The sequence below is a fragment of the Triturus cristatus genome, chromosome 2_1 (genome assembly GCF_964204655.1).
Source record: "Triturus cristatus chromosome 2_1, aTriCri1.1, whole genome shotgun sequence".
In the NCBI taxonomy this organism is placed as follows: Eukaryota; Metazoa; Chordata; class Amphibia; order Caudata; family Salamandridae; genus Triturus; species Triturus cristatus.
In genome coordinates this window covers 934771167-934787539 of record NC_140581.1, presented here as the reverse complement: position 1 = coordinate 934787539, position 16373 = coordinate 934771167, and positions in this window count along the sequence as shown.

The following is a 16373-nucleotide window of genomic DNA, read 5'->3' as shown; positions in this document are numbered from 1 at the left end:
TCATCAGCTTCATCACCTAGAGGGACACCCCGCCAACTACATGGATCATCTCCCATTCAAAATATTAATCACAGCCAACTTCTCCCTGTCCAGAGCAACCAGATAACCAGGACCCACAACAATGTCACCAGTGACATCATGGATTTCATCACCCCCCGCATAATCAATGCCAGCACTTTCATCCTCCTAGAGACTATACTCTTTGCTAGAAGTCCGCACCGACCCAAACTCTATGGCCTTTCTAGAAAACCTTGAAAACCTTGGTCTCACCCGGCACATTACTGAACCCTCATCAATCAGCAACATCACAGCAATAAGCCAGCAATTTTGACCTACGCAGACCACACTCTTGTCAGTTTCAGCATTGTCGCCCCATACTACCACAGACCTAACATCACAGGAACCTCCCTCTGCAGCTGGAAAAGCTTCTCAGAAAAGAAGAGGGCTTCAGCCCTCTCAAAGCACCAACCCGAGCAAACAAGCAAATTGTTGAAAGCCATCAAGATCCTCAACAGCTAGATAACAGCATTTGTGACACCCCGGCTACCTTCAAGCACAACCCAACGGCAAGAGTCCCATCACATGCCAGCAATGACACAGAGGAATTCAGGCTGACAAAATGCCACTGCAAGCAACTGGGGCACAAATGGAGAACAAGTCAAGACACCGCACATAAAGACAGCTTTGAATCAGCTCTAAGACACTACCTCTAGAAGATACAGAACACCAAGCACACACACCTCTTGCAGATCGCATCGACTTCAGCACTAACAGCAGCAAAGAAATCTTTAACATTATTGAAGATTTCACTGTGCTTCCTCCCACCTCAAGCAACCACACAGAAACTTTGTGACAGGCTCTCTGAATTCTCTGTAACAAAGTATCCTTCATGTACAGCAACTTTGACCCACAACCAGATCTTGTCACAGCCGCAACTCTACTACCCATTACGGCCTACGAACGACCCTGTCCTCATGGCCTGTCGCCATCACAGTCGAAATCGCTGCTACCATGAAGGTCATCTACTCGGGGCTCCATCTGACCCTTGTCGCCACCACGGTGTCACCTACTGATCAGTGAAGCACTAACACCCATCCTCAATGCCTCCATCAACTCAGCCACATCCCTGGACACCTGGAAATATGCCATTATCATGCGCCTGCTCAAGAAACCATCCACTGACCCATCCACACTTTCCAACTACAGACCCATCTCCCTCCTAATATACCTAACAAAGGACTTAGAGAAACTAATCAACCAACGCTTCACTGAAAGACCTCAACAATCATCAGTTCCTCAACATCACAGGGCCATCGGTCCCTCACTGCACACGGGCGATAACTCGTTTTGCACAGCGATGATCATAGCTCACTTCGCAGCTGCCCAGCCTGGCATACGGGGTCGCCGGTTTCTCACAGCACACGGACAATGACTTGTTCGGTACAGCGACCATCATGCTTCACTTAGCGCCAGGATGTCCTGGCATGCGCGGGTCACTGACTTTTTCCTGCACGCGGGCAATGACTCGATCGGTGCATTACCATCTCCTCACACCTTGCTAAGGGAGTCCACTCAACAGGACTCCTCACTGGACCTCGCTCCCTCCTACGCTCTCCTCTTCCTAACATGGTAAGCAGCCAAGCACTGGTGCTTCAGGCTCCAGGGCAGGTGGTCTTGGATTCCCTGGGTGATGTCCCCTCACCCAGATGTAGACTGGCAGGACTTGGCTCCCAGTAGAAGTTTTGCAGAGCTTTTCCTCCTCACACAGTCCGACTGGCTGCTTAACAGGTCACAATTTTGGGGGTCTCAAGCGCCCGTTCTTATAGTCAATTTCGAGACACCAAATGGGATTTAGATTCTGAGTCTTTAAAGTTTATGTTGGGATCTGTTTCATCTTGAAGTGCTAGCCCTTCTGTCCACTCTACCTCCAGAAACCAGTATGTCACACCAGGAGCAACTTCAAAGCCGATAGCTTCACAAAACAGACCAGGGGAGTGACTAGAGTTCAGACCTGGATGTCAGCCACAGTGATATGTGTATCAAAAGGTTAGCCCAGGGCATCAGTCCTACTCTTTATGATTCTCTTAGCCCCATTTAATTCCTGAGACATGACCAACCCTTTCCTTGTTATCTCTCTCTGACTCAAAGAACCTGGGAAAGGGGAAGCCTGGCTCTCCCTTCTCCAGTGTGTCCCACCCAGCTTATCAGAATGGGGCAATAGACAAACTGGTCTTGGAGGGATTCCTCTGTCTCCTTTCCTCATGGTACACCATGCAGCCCTGGGTCTTCCAAAATGGAACCCAGAGTGAGCCAAATATTGTACCTCTCATAGGGACACATACATCTAGCACATGTATATAATAAGCATGCACTGCACAGCACTCCATCCTTCATGTACTGTACCACTCACAGGCACAAATACAGCAACTACATGCATATAACATGCATACACTGCACAGCACTGTACTATCCCTGTATTGTACCATTCATAGGGACATATATACACAGCACATGAACACAACAGACACGTACGGTGCAAAACTACATCCTTCATGTACTGTAACACTCACAGGCACACATAAACCCGGCACATGCATATAATATACACGCAGTGCACAGTATTGCATTATTTCTGCACTGTACTATTTCGGGCACACATACACCCAGCACATGTACATCACACATGCTCTGCACAGCATTACACACCGAACCTATGTCGGCTAAGGGTGCGCTAAGAACACAGCAACTGAACTTTAAATGAGTGAGCATGCAGGCCTCACTGCAGTGAGACAGGTAAAAAAGACCTGTTTACTCCTACTGATCACTACACAGTATGCTGCCACCACGCTTGTGCTGCTTAACTCCTGGTAAAGGCAGTAGTCTTCCACCACTATGAGGGTAACGCTTTGGGCGTCCACTCCCTGTCCAACAAAATCCCACTCCATAAGACAGCCCTATGTCATGGCGCTCACGCATGATCTTTGTTTGACTATGAAAACAAAAATCATCATTAGTGATACAGACAGCACTACAGTTGGGACACTCGTGTCAGGAAAGCATGTCCCTGCCATGGACCATGTCCAAAGAGCCTCTCACTCAACATCAGAGCCTCCTCCTCCTCTGTTCTTGAATTCCACATGAAGCTGAAGTCCTTGCTTTTCAAATAACAAACCTAGTGTAGGCATGCCTAGCCACACGCCTGCTCAGCGGCAGGATAACCTTGCGGTGATAGTGCAGTGTAGAAATACACATAAAAGACCAATACCTACCTCTGGAAAACTCCAAGGATATGGACCAATCCCTGTGATGTTATAACACAGCTGTAGCACAGTCAGTTTCTGTGCACGTGCCCCGTGGCAAAAAAAGTGAGTTAACACACCTGCAAACGGGGATTCTTAAATATGTTGACAATTAAGATTGTTAACTCACGCAATGTTCATAAAATATGGAAAGAACCAAATATTGCCAGATACTCATGCCACAACACCAATTTGTATTGCCTACTATCAAACGTCCAAAGATGATATTTGTAAATCCCCCACTTGTTGGTCTAGCCACAACCATGTCATAAACGATTACCACTTGTCCAAAACTAAATGAGTTCCATGTTCTATGAAACCATGTACAAATGAAGATTATTGTGTGTAACACTCTGGGCTCAATCACTTCTAGTTGATTTCATTGTTCCAGTTAAGGGGAACGACGCACAACGAAGTAAGTTTTTTCTTAGAATAAAACAGTAGTGTGGAAATTTAGGTTTGGACCCAAGTTTTCTCATCAGATAGTTTGCAAACCTCTTGCATGCTTTTTTCCACCTCTCTCTACGTTTCTAGGTAAGGGTGGTGATTTCTCCAAAGTTAACTTTAAAAATCTCCATTGGTACAGTCCTCTAAACCACATGGATTAAAAGGTATCTGTGTAGCCCAGAGCACAAATTTAAATGTAAGGAACAGATGGACTCTATGTATAGGTTAATATCACTGGTCTTCCTTGACATAACAAATAAAGCTATTCAGTAAAAGCCCTGCATCTCATCAGAGGCAGGCAAATAGATTAACAAGAAAATAAAGTCACACAAGGGTGCAGGGAGCTTCCTCTCGGATTACAGTTTCTTAATGGGATATAGCTATAAAGTTAAACTCAGTTCAGACTGTTAGACATGTTTAAGCTTCTTCTTGGTGAGTATATCACAGTTGCAGTTTCAATAGAAGGAAAAAACATGCTAGGTTTTAATCATGCTCATACTGTGTAACAACAGCATCTTCAATTAGCCGGAAGCTGCTTTTTATGATCTCACCACAGAGAGCTCCAGCTGGCAGTCACAGACAGCATTGTGTACCAAAGTCAACATTTGCTCATTATTAGATATCTTTATTGTCAATCTTAGTTGCCTGCAATTTTATTGTTGGCTTTCCTACCTATTCTGTGCTTTTTCCTCCCCTGGAAGATAGGTCTTTTAGCCTCGCTTTGGATTAGCTGTGATGTACCCTTTCACTACTGATGTCATAGAACTACTTGTTGTGTTTTTTTCCAATGTCATTACTTGTTTAGCAATCCATGGGAGTGCATGCCTTGGTTTGTTCACCTTCTTTACTCCTCCATATCTTTCCTTCTAACCCTGTCAGCGCCTGGCCTCACCTCCAGTATGGGAGATATGGGAGAAGGAGGGTGCTTGGCCCTGCCTCCACTGTGGGGGAAGGAGGGCGCGTGACGCAGAGTGGAATCCCTTTCTCATTATAATGGACACCCTACAGTAGGTCGTACTTAGGTGTTTCCACATTGATGGAGGTCTTCCAACACAAGACCCAATGACATTCCACTTGATGTGGGTGAGGGTTTGCCCTCATCCCCCCTCAGGTCAGTAATCACACTCCAAGTGGAATGAGGAGCTTAGTCATATCTTCATTGAGCCCTCTGTGGTGCTACTTGCTTGGTTTGCTTGGTCGTGCCTGTAACATGTAGCTCATAGGATTTGAACCGCAATGTCATTCATCTAGGAACTTCTCAATGCTTGTCAAAAGTATGAGCATGTTTGCCATCTGAGGTATTTCCATGAGTAAAGGCAGCTCTCCAACTGTGTACCTTGAAGAACAAGGAGAGGGGCTCATTAAAGTCCAAAGGGACAGAGCACCAGTAACTAAGTAGTTAAAAAGATTTATCTCTTTGGACTAATTGAACAAATTTTGCCTTAAATTGTCCACTTACACCATTCAATCTGATTAATCAACTACACACTATCACACTGTACAGACCACTCCAGATGAGATGTGAGAAAGTTTACACTAAGGAGAATTTCATTAGTTAAAAAAACATCACATTGAGTTTATTAACACATTACAAATCCCATTACAACAATGGGTAATGCAAAAAGATGATATCATAAACACAGTTTGCACAAACAAACATATCAATATACATAAAGCAAAATGTAATGATTAAAACAATAAAAACAATTTTCAATATCTCATACAAAAATGACAATTGGACAATATATAGAATGAAAGACAACAACTGACACCAAAATTGTGTCTCGACAGTGTTAATTTGTAGCCTATGTGGACAGAAGAAGAACTGGGAATAATTCACCCTAATTTCTGAAATTGTGCCCCAAAACAAATTAAACCAAAAACTCATGCGTCGACGCGTTTCGGTGGTGTGGAATCATAGAGACCACCTTCTTCAGGACTGGCAATATTTTTTCTCCGTTAATCAAGATCAATGATCATTCCTAACATAAAACATAATATAGAAATTAAAAACAGAAAAACAATACAAATGCAGTATATATGCAGTATGTCTTAACACTCCAGAAAGTTGGAGAATCAATACTAAAAATACAAGACACACAGGGGCACATGCATCAACCAAACCAAAAGCGATTCCTTAATAGCGAGAAATAAGGAATCGTTATTAAGGAATCGCTTTTGTGCATGCATCAACAGATTCAGTAAATTTTAGCGATTCCTTAAAAATCGCTATATTTACCGAATAATCAATAGCGGGGCATGCAAACTCCTATTAGCGAGTTCGGTAATACCGAATTAGCTATTAGCGAATTCGGTATTAGCGAAATCGCAATTGACCGCGTCGCTCCGGGAACGTGCAGATGACATCCCAACCAGGAAATACTGCAGCCCCACCCTCATTGCCTCGACAGAGGAGCAAACAGGAGCTGTGAGTGAAGACTGCCTGTGCAGAGTGAAGCCACACCGACTGTGCAATTCGCAAAACCTATTTATCATGGAGAAGGAAGTACCATCCAGCGCTGAGTCAGCACGCAAGCGCAAGTTCTCTGACAGGGAGCTGGAGTACCTGATAGAGGGAGTCAGCAGCAAGCACGATCGCCTTTTCGGTAAGCTGTCCCTCAAGGTGCCTGAGCAAGAGAAGCGGCGCATATGGCTGCGCATCCGGGAGAGGGTGAAGACAGTTGGTGTAACGCCCCGCAGCATCGACGACCTCAAGAAAAGGTGGTATGACCTGCGGAAGCGTGCCAAGGAGAGGATTGCAGAGAGGCTCCGGGAGGCGAGCAGGACCGGAGGCGGCCCTTCAACGGTACAAGCCAACACTGCCCTGGAGGACCTGGTGGAAGGGACGATCGAGCGGGAAGCCGTCGTGGAAGTGACCCAGATGGACACGTCCGGCGCAGCCACAAGTGCCCAAGGTAAGATGCATGCCTGTGCCCATACCCAGCATAGCGTAAATCCATTCCCATGCCCCCAGCAGGACCTGAGTGTGTATGCAGCTTTGAGCCACACAGTTTTACTCTTAACACTAGTGCATCATGGGAGTTGTAGTCTAGTCAGCCCGGTGTGCATGTACAGGCGTAAATACAATTACGGATCACCTCATCAGTTGAACATGGATATAGACTGTTTATTTAGTGGATCACAGAGGGACATGTATGTGTACAACACTACGGAGGTGTAACTATCCCACTAACCATGCACTGTTTCACACACAGATGCATCTCCTGGGGAATCGGACGACAGCGGCCAGCTGATCATATCCGAGACACCGGTGGATTCCGACATGGAGACAGCACAGGATGCGCATCCATCACCTCCACCTGCCACCCCACCACCACCAGCACCACCAGCACCAGCACCACCAGCACCAGCACCAGCCACACCAGCACCTGCACCATCCACACCAGCTGCAGCAACAACAGCCACTAAAGCGCCGAGGCGCAGGTCCCAAGTAGCGCCCTTGCAGGTGATGGAAACACCCTCCACACATTTGGGACAAAGTCTGCGCACCATCACACCGCCTGCTGCACCACCTGGACGCGCCAGACTCCAACAGCGGCGCAGGGCTCGGCCAAGTTCTGTCTCATCAGGCGACCTTGATCTCCCACACACTTCTGCCATCGAGGAGAGGATGCTGCGTGTACAGCGCCTGCAGGGACGACACATGGCAACAATTAGCTCTAATATCGTGAGCCTTGCTCGGGAAATGCGTGCCATGACTGCGGCGGTTAGGGACATGACCACTGTGGTGGCAGAGGGCAATGGGCACCTCAGGGAGGACATCCATGAGCTCACCCGTGCCATGAGGGAGGGCCATGAGTGCGAGAGGAGGAGGCACCGTCAGCAATTGTTGCGGTCCGCGGCCTCTACAAAGGCTATCACACGTCTCAGCAACAGCACCGGAGTGTTGGCACGCCGCTCTGTGTCCTTGCAGGTGGACCTTGGGCACTTTTGCGGGGATGTAGCAAAGGCACTAGGGCAGATGACCGCTGTTGTCGAACACCTACAGAGCGGCACATTCAGTGCTGGTGCATTGGGAGGGGAAGATGGCAGTGAGGCTGCCTCGAGTGTCAGCAGTGTGTCAGTGGCAGAGGCCAGCACCAGGCGCCGCAGTTCGCGGGCCTCCACGGGGACAGGCCGTGGTGAGGCGTCGGAGACACCTGAGCGGAGGCTTGGTGTACGTGGCAAGTGCCACTAGACAGAATTACAGGCCTACCTGACCGTGGTGGGGCAACCATGGTCCTCCCCTTCCTGAGTCTGCACAGCCGTGACTTTAACGCACATTTGTTTTAACTTTTTACATGTGGAGCATTATTTCCATTGCTAGTTTTGTTGCACATACCGCAGTGCTACTGTGCATTAAACAGGTGCACCCCCAACAAATTAGTTATGTATAATTCTCACCTGATTCAGAAATGATGTTGCATGATGTATGTCCGCCTCCTATGGCCCTCTGCTGTGTTAGGGACGTGTGCCTGTCGGTGTTGGGCGGGTGGTTAGTCATCCCGGTGGTCCTCATTCCTGTCCACCTCTATGGGTATCCCCCTTCTGGTCGCAATGTTGTGCAGCATTGCACATACAGCAATAATCCGGCAGCAGGTTTCAGGTTTGTATAGCATGGCGCCGCCAGTCTTATGTAGGATTCGAAAGCGACTCTTCAGAATCCCAAATGTCCTCTCTATTACATTCCTAGTGCTTATGTGTGCTGCGTTGTAGCGTTGTTCCTGTGGGGTTGCTGGATTGATGTATGGGGTGAGTATAAATTCACGCAGGGCGTAAGCACAGTCACCTAGAAGATAGAAGCAAAGACTTAGCAATGGTGAAGTTCATACATGTGTGGTGTTCATGTTGGGAAGCGGAATTTGTACGTACCAAGCAGGAGTCCTTCTCCAAATTCTCCGTTGAGTAGACGCCTGTGGATTCCACTGTTGCGGAATATGTAGGAGTCGTGTGTGCTCCCTGGGAATTGTGCCACTAGGTCCGTTATGATGTGATTGGCATCGCACACAACCTGCACGTTGATTGAGTGGTATGACTTGCGGTTACGGAATATGTACTCATTTGCTGCCGGTGGACATATGGCGATATGCGTACAGTCGATGCATCCAATTACATGGGGGAATTGTGCCACCTGGTAGAATGCCTGTTTGTTGCGGTCCAACTGCTGTGAGGTTGTGAGGAAGCTGATGTGGGTGTGTAGCATTGTCAGCATGGCATCTAGGAATTTCTTGAAGAAGCGTGAGAGTGCGCTTTGCGACACGCCTCCGGCTACCGCAATTACCCCCTGGAAACTTCCTGAGGCCAGTAGGTGCAGGCTGCATAGGACCTGGACGTGCGCAGGGATTGCATTGGTCCGGTGTGTCTGGTGCTGCAGTAATGGTTCCAGGTCTGCAATGAGGCGCATGATCATGGCACGATTGAGTCGATACTTCTCGTACACCTCGTCCTCATTCTGGCCGAGCAAGGTGATGCGCAGTCTGAAAACTCTCTCCTGGACCCTTCTCCTGCGCTGTCCTGCTGCATTGATACGCATCCTCCTTGCAAGCACGTAGAGGGCTGCCATTTTGTGGTAGCCAACAGGGTCTCCTTGGCCACATTTAAGGGTTTGGTGATTACCACAATCAGTTGCACCTGTAGAAACATTTTTTTTTATTCACATTTTTTTTTTTTTAACTTTACCTCAAGGTTCTGATTCCCCTTATTTAGCTCATGCAAAATAGCGATTTTTGGGATTTTTGGTATTTGCGACTGTTGTTGCATTGGGTAGCGATTCGTTATTAGCCATTGGCACTTGCCGGGAGCTATTAGTGATTTCGGTGATTGCTAATTCGGTATTTAGCGATTCGGTATTATTGCATGTTGGTTAATTGCGATTCGGTATTTTACCGGATTTCATTTGGCGAATCGTTATTTGCTCACAGTTTGGGTTGATGCGTTGGGATTCGTTTTTTTTTACTCGCTAACGGGTGTTTTTAGCGATTCGGTATTTTACCGACTGGATTTTGGCTTGATGCATGTGCCAGACAATCTTATTATAAGATTCTTAAATTTACAGCTCAATATGATAATGCTTCAGTTAATTTTTTAGATATCACTATCAAGAATACCACTGGTTTGCTTACTGTTGAATTGTTTACTAAGCCAACGGATAAAAACACACTGCTACATTATAAAAGTTATCCCCCCATGGCTCAGAGAGATAACATACCATTCGGTCAATTTCTCCGGTTGCGGAGAAATTGTACATCTTTAGATGATTTTTATAAACATTCTGTATTCCTTAAAAGCAAATTGTTAGATCGTGGATATCCCCAAAAACTAATCAAACAAGCTTTTAAACGTGCTAGATTCTATAATCGGGAGAGCATGTTTGAACAAAACCACTTAGAACATAAGAATAAGACTGAGGCGTCAGATAAACGTTTGGTCTTTGTTACACAGTTTTCTAACATCAGTAACAAATTGAAGAACGTGGTTAATTCCAATTGGAATATTCTAAATGAAGGGATGGAAATCAAGCTTCCTAGACCTCTTTTTGCGTTTAAACGCAATGACAATATTTGCAAGAATCTGGTCACAACCTATAGAGTCAGTAAGCCTCAAATACATTCTTCATTATCCATGCATAAGGTTATAGGTAGTTTTCCATGTGGCACGTGTAGTATCTGTGAACACTGTCTGATCATGAAATCTATTACCTATAATGGATTTACGATGGTATCCAAAAGTATGAGTAATTGCAGAAGTTGCAATGTTGTTTACCTTCTACGCTGTCCTTGCGGACTAGCATATGTGGGTGAAACTGGAAGAGAACTTAGATTACGTCTCTCGGAACATCGATCGGCTCTTAAAACCAACAAACAAAATGCCCTCCTTGTAGAACATTATAACTTAGTAAAACACAAACATACAGAGTTCAAGTGGTTTGTGATTTAAAAAATCACAGGTAACATCAGAGGGGGCAATATGGAAATGAAAAGGAAAAATAGAGAACAATGGTATATTTTCATTCTTAATACCATAAGTAAAGGTCTCAATACTAAAGAGGACTGGATGAAAATTATTACATAGGAATCTGTTTTAGGGTCATATCTGGTACGCTAATTGGACAGTTATGTTATTTGCCCTTTTACCTCGTTTGGACTATAGTGGAAATATTAGGTTTTAATTACCTCCTTTCTCTATTTAGATGAGTTGTCTGATTTATAATATATCTTAGAGACAGGACCGCAACACATGTGTATGACAGTGGTCTTGTTTGACCGGCTAGCTATTCTCTTTACAGTTATTTACGTATTTGACTTCTATACGTTTGCACTGTAATGAGATTTGATTAAGCATTTTCTTTGTTTTATCTTAGTTTTATGGTTGATTTATTTTTAGAGTATTAGACAGCTGAGACATGGTATACATGATATATGTAATGCACTGATCGTTGGAATATGGCGACGTCTAAAACGTGATTACGTAGTATCTACAGTAGTCTTCATTAAGGGAGTTCTTTTTATATGTCCTTTATAAATATTTGAGTGATCCACAATTTATTATACTACTATAGATCTAACTAATCAAATTGATTATATCAATTGTCTACAGGGGCAAGACCTGTAGTTGATCTTTAATTTATATAGCATTGCCGTTAATGAAGTCCGGAGGTATTTATTTTGTGCCATATTTAGAATAAAACGTATGACGCTAGATTCCATCTATGCTTACTCGTCAATGGTCACATACACGGTCAATGTACTGGAGGACCGTTCTCTGTGATTATTTGACTGTCTTGATAAGTATTTATTTGTGTCATTTTCAAAATAAAATTCATAACGCTTGAGTTTACCTATGTTTATTTCTTAATGGGTACATATATAGTGAATACACTGTATGACCGCTTTTTGAGACTATTTGATCATCTCAATATGGCGGCTTTGATCGCTTAAGCAAACACATTTAAGTTGAACTACTACGTAGAGATCTTCCCTTTTTTCGCTCTCTATGACGCATTTTGAGACTATTTGACCATCTCAACATGGCGGCTTCGATCGCTTAAGTAAATACATTTAAGTTAAATCACTACGTAGAGATCTTCCCCTCTTTCTCTCTCTATGACGCATACCACATGAACGGTCACGGGTACTTAATGTGTCATTCGAATGCCGTCTCGTCTGTGATAGGGACGTATTAGACGGCGTTCGTGCATACGTGTATGTAGAGCTATCCAGGTAAGAGCCAGCTAGTACTAACGGTGACTGGAAGGTCTTTTAATAGAAGAAGTTTGATACGACTAGGTTTTTTCTCGTGAAAAAAAAGTATCTTTTTTTAAAAATAAAAAAAAGCGGTACTGATATATTTTCCTTTTAAAATGTATACAGGCAGTGATGCTCATTGGAAGCTGTTAGTAATGTATGATAAGTCCTGGTCTTTTTTTCTGTATTTCGATGGGACCCGAGTGTAGGGCTATCATTGACCCTCACTGTTAAATCTCTTTTTGTTGCAATAAGAATGGGGATTGACAACATAAGGGCCTTTTACTATTCCTAGACATTGGGGGATATGCCGTCACCATAAATAAGTAGATGGTTTACCTCCTTAGCCTTGAAATGGCCTCTTAATTACTCCGAGCACTATTTAGAGTATAAACTTCCCGTATGCTATCCAATAAATTTAATATAAGTGGCTGACAGGAACATGTGATTACTAATTGAATACATACACAGGCTCCTGCCTCTAATTAATTTACTTTTATTTTATTTATTTTTTCTTTTTTTAGCCTACTTTATAATACTTTTGGAAACAAAGAACCATCCCCTGTCCAATAAGACGTCTTTAATAGATGACGTACGGCTATTCCCACAAACTTGAGTGAGGGTTTTTAAATTGTTGGTAAGTGGTTGTTATATACTCTAATAGCTCCAATACTTAGCATCCACACTCCTAACATTGCATATTTTGGACCTACTTTTGTCTATACAGATCGCGTTACCATCGGGGTCCCATTGACTAAAACAAATTTATATATGGAGGGAAACCCCACCTGAATATGTCAAGGTGAGAGGTCACTGCGAGACCAGCTCCTTAAATGGACTCTGGGTGAAACAATATAGATGGTCTATTAAATAAACCAACAGATTGAGATATCTTTTTTCTCTCTTTCTTATTAAAAGATAGATATATATCATCACTACGATTTTGGTCATCTTCAAACCCAGATGTCCATGGTCAGTGATTCTATCACGGCATGATCAAAGGTACTGACACATTCATGATTGATAGTTGTAGTAGTGAACATGGGCAGAGCGATTCCCAATTATTAATGGGCTCTTCATATAATAAATAGTTACCAGTGTGGTATGATTTGTGATAAGGAGTCATTCTGATGACTGTGTGAATATCACAGTGTGACTGATGAGGATCTCTAATGTTTGAGTCAGAGCGCTCCTAATGGGATGTTGGAAACTCTATGTTCTATTTTTAGATGAAAGGAGTCAAATTGATGTATTGTTAATAATAAGATTGTGTGTCTTGTATTTTTAGTATTGGTTTAATTTGTGTTGGGACACAATTTTAGAAATTAGGGTGAATTATTCCCATTTTTTCTTCTGTCCACATAGGCTACAAATGAACACTGTCAAGACACAATTTTGGTGTCAGTTGTTGTCTTTCCTTCTATATATTGTACAATTGTCATTTTTGTATGAGATATTGATTTTTTTAAAATTGTTTTAATGATTAAATTTTGCTTTATGTATATTGATATGTTTGTTTGTGCAAGCTGTGTGATATCATCTTTTTGCATTACCCATTGTTGTAATGGGATTTTTAATGTGTTAATAAACTCAATGTGATGTTTTTTTAACTAATGAAATTCTCCTTAGTGTAAACTTTCTCACAACTCATCTGGAGTGGTCTGTAGAGTGTGATAGTGTGTAGTTGATGAATCAGATTGAATGGTGTCAGTGGACAATTTAAGGCGAAATTTGTTCAATTAGTCCAAAGAGAAAAATCTTTTTAACTACTTAGCTCTCCAACTGTGACAAAGTCGTTTTTTTTACTCTTCTGTGAACATTGGAACAGGGTTGTTCTTTTGGATATGCGCACACTAACTCCTTAACAAGTTTAGCACAGCAAAATCAACATAATTATGAAACCTAGCTTTGAATCCTTCAAATATGGGACAAAACTCTCAAAGGTCTGCTTGGCACCAAGTACTTTATTCTAAGAGGGAACACTACCTTTAGGGCAAATGTCCAATGTTTTAAGAAACTATGATATGAACAGTCCAGAAAATCACTGGGTATGCAGGGTCTAAAGTTAGAGTAACTGTTATACAGCAGGAAAGGATTATTCTAAGGTGAGCTTTATTAAGGTGACATCATATTGAGAAAGAACCCGATGGTGAAGCATGCTACTGGTGGAAGGTGAGGTTCCCCCTCATTTTTGAGGAACATGTTAATATAATCCTTTTCTTCTGGAAAGCATGGACTCCAGGTTCAAACCCAGGATACCCGATAGTGTGGTATTATGGCATCTCACATCTTCTGCTTAGCTGACGTGAGACCAGGGCTGGATTTAAGTGGTGCCCTGTGCGACAATGTCTGTTGGTGCCCCTCAATGACTACCTTTGCCACGAATTCCCTCACTAGCACCCCTTAATAGTGCCCCTCAAGTCTCCATAACCACTGTCTCTCAGATCAATTTAGTTTTATAGCACCACTCATACCAGTGTAAGGTGTCAGAGCACTTAACAGCACACACATTGCACAGACAATCACATGTGTGTAAATCAGTGTATAGGAAATTTTACATCAGACAGGACTACAAGGTGTAGTGTAGGAGTGACATGTCATCGATACTGGTAGGCAATATAGTTTGAGTCCTTATTCTAGAAAACTACAAATTCAGAATTTAAAACGTAACATCATTGTTAATGGTTCTCTTTTATAATAAAAATTGTTTTCTACCCAAATGAACCGTTTTGGCAAGGTTAGGATCATGAAAAACCCGGCAAAAAAACATATAGCTCTAACATATAGCTTGCAGTTTGCATGCAGCTCTAGGATGACAGCTAATAGCTCAATGTTCTATATTAGGATTCTGACTTATAAACAAGTAACAAAAGGAGCTCTCTGACAGAAGCAGTAACCCACTGACCTATTTATATTATATTCACCTTGTTAGCTGCATGGTATAGTTCTTAGCAGCAGGCATTTTAACCCTCTGCGCTACCTTAGGACCAGTCAAAACTTCTACTAGACAAACCTCTGGTCTCTTTCCAGGAAGACAATTAATCACCAAAGTTATCTTGACATTCTAATTGATGCCTGAAAATTGCTGGAGGCCAGGAACACAACAACAGCAGGTGCTTTTAAAATGATAATATATTAGCAAAAAATGGCCCCCCACCCCAAGTAAGCGCCCGGTGAGGTGACACCGATCGCACAGCCATAGAGCCGGCCCTGCATGAGACTCTCAGTGGTGGTAGCACTGTGTTTACCAAGAGATAATCATTGGAGAAATGAGGGACACTTTTGCCGGGTGGTAGTGAGAGAATTCGAGGAGGCGGTCGCAGGGTGTGGGCGCGCCAAAAATGATTGCGGCATGGGGCGCCACCAGCCCTAAAGGCGGCCCGGATTACGAGGTCTGCGGTAAAGTCTGCATTCCCACAGATTTCACCTGATAAATTATGGCAGGTCAAACATGCAGAAAAGTTTCCGGGTAATATCCGAGATCTCTGATACATGCATAACAACGCGCCACAAGCAACTATTTCCGCATGTCATTCCCTGTTTACTGCACCCGGTAAATAACTCACCCTCGGGGATCCGCACCTCATAATCTTGAAGTATACCTAGAAGCAAAGAGAAGAGGCGCGCTTCCTATTTAGCATCTGTTAGCAATCCATATCGCCCATTTTCTTATTATATTTCACAAAGCTTCTTTGATAGCTTCCTCTTTTGATTTTGCTGGTATTAGTTTTTCTTTTGTTCTAAAAATGAGGAGCAAATACATTTGCAGAATTCTCAGTACAAGTAAAAGAATCATTTACTAGGAAGTTCTGCGACCAGCTGCGTGGCTGTACTCTGCTCACCAAGCCCTTTAAATAAATACGTTGAGAGACATGACATACGCGCATTGTGTTTAGCTTAGGTTGCAGAGATAAAAAGTCACTTCCGGTAGGGTTTATGGCACGCTGTTTCTCTGTTAACAGACATGATTGCCGGAACGGCACTAGCGTACAAGTAGGCCCGTCACTTCCTGCCTAGTGGTTTGGTGAAGCTGTATCAGGGGGAAGCAGGTCTGAGTTACATTTTGATTAGAGATTTACGCGTGAGGCAGAAAGAAAACAGAATTCTGGGAATTTTTTTATATTGTTTAACGCTTTACAGGCAGTTTCATGGTATGTTAAGTGGGATTGTAGTTTATGTGCTTTCTTTAATTTGAATGTTTAAATCTCCCTTTTTTTATTTGATAGTATATTCAGGGTCACTGGAATTATGCATTGTTGCCGCGCTAAATTGTGCAGCAGGACTAAATAAACACAGGGAGAAAATGGAGTAATGTGGCATAATGTAGCACATTGTAGCACAACAAACACGCCGTGACCATGGTTTAGCGTAAAAAGTCATTTAT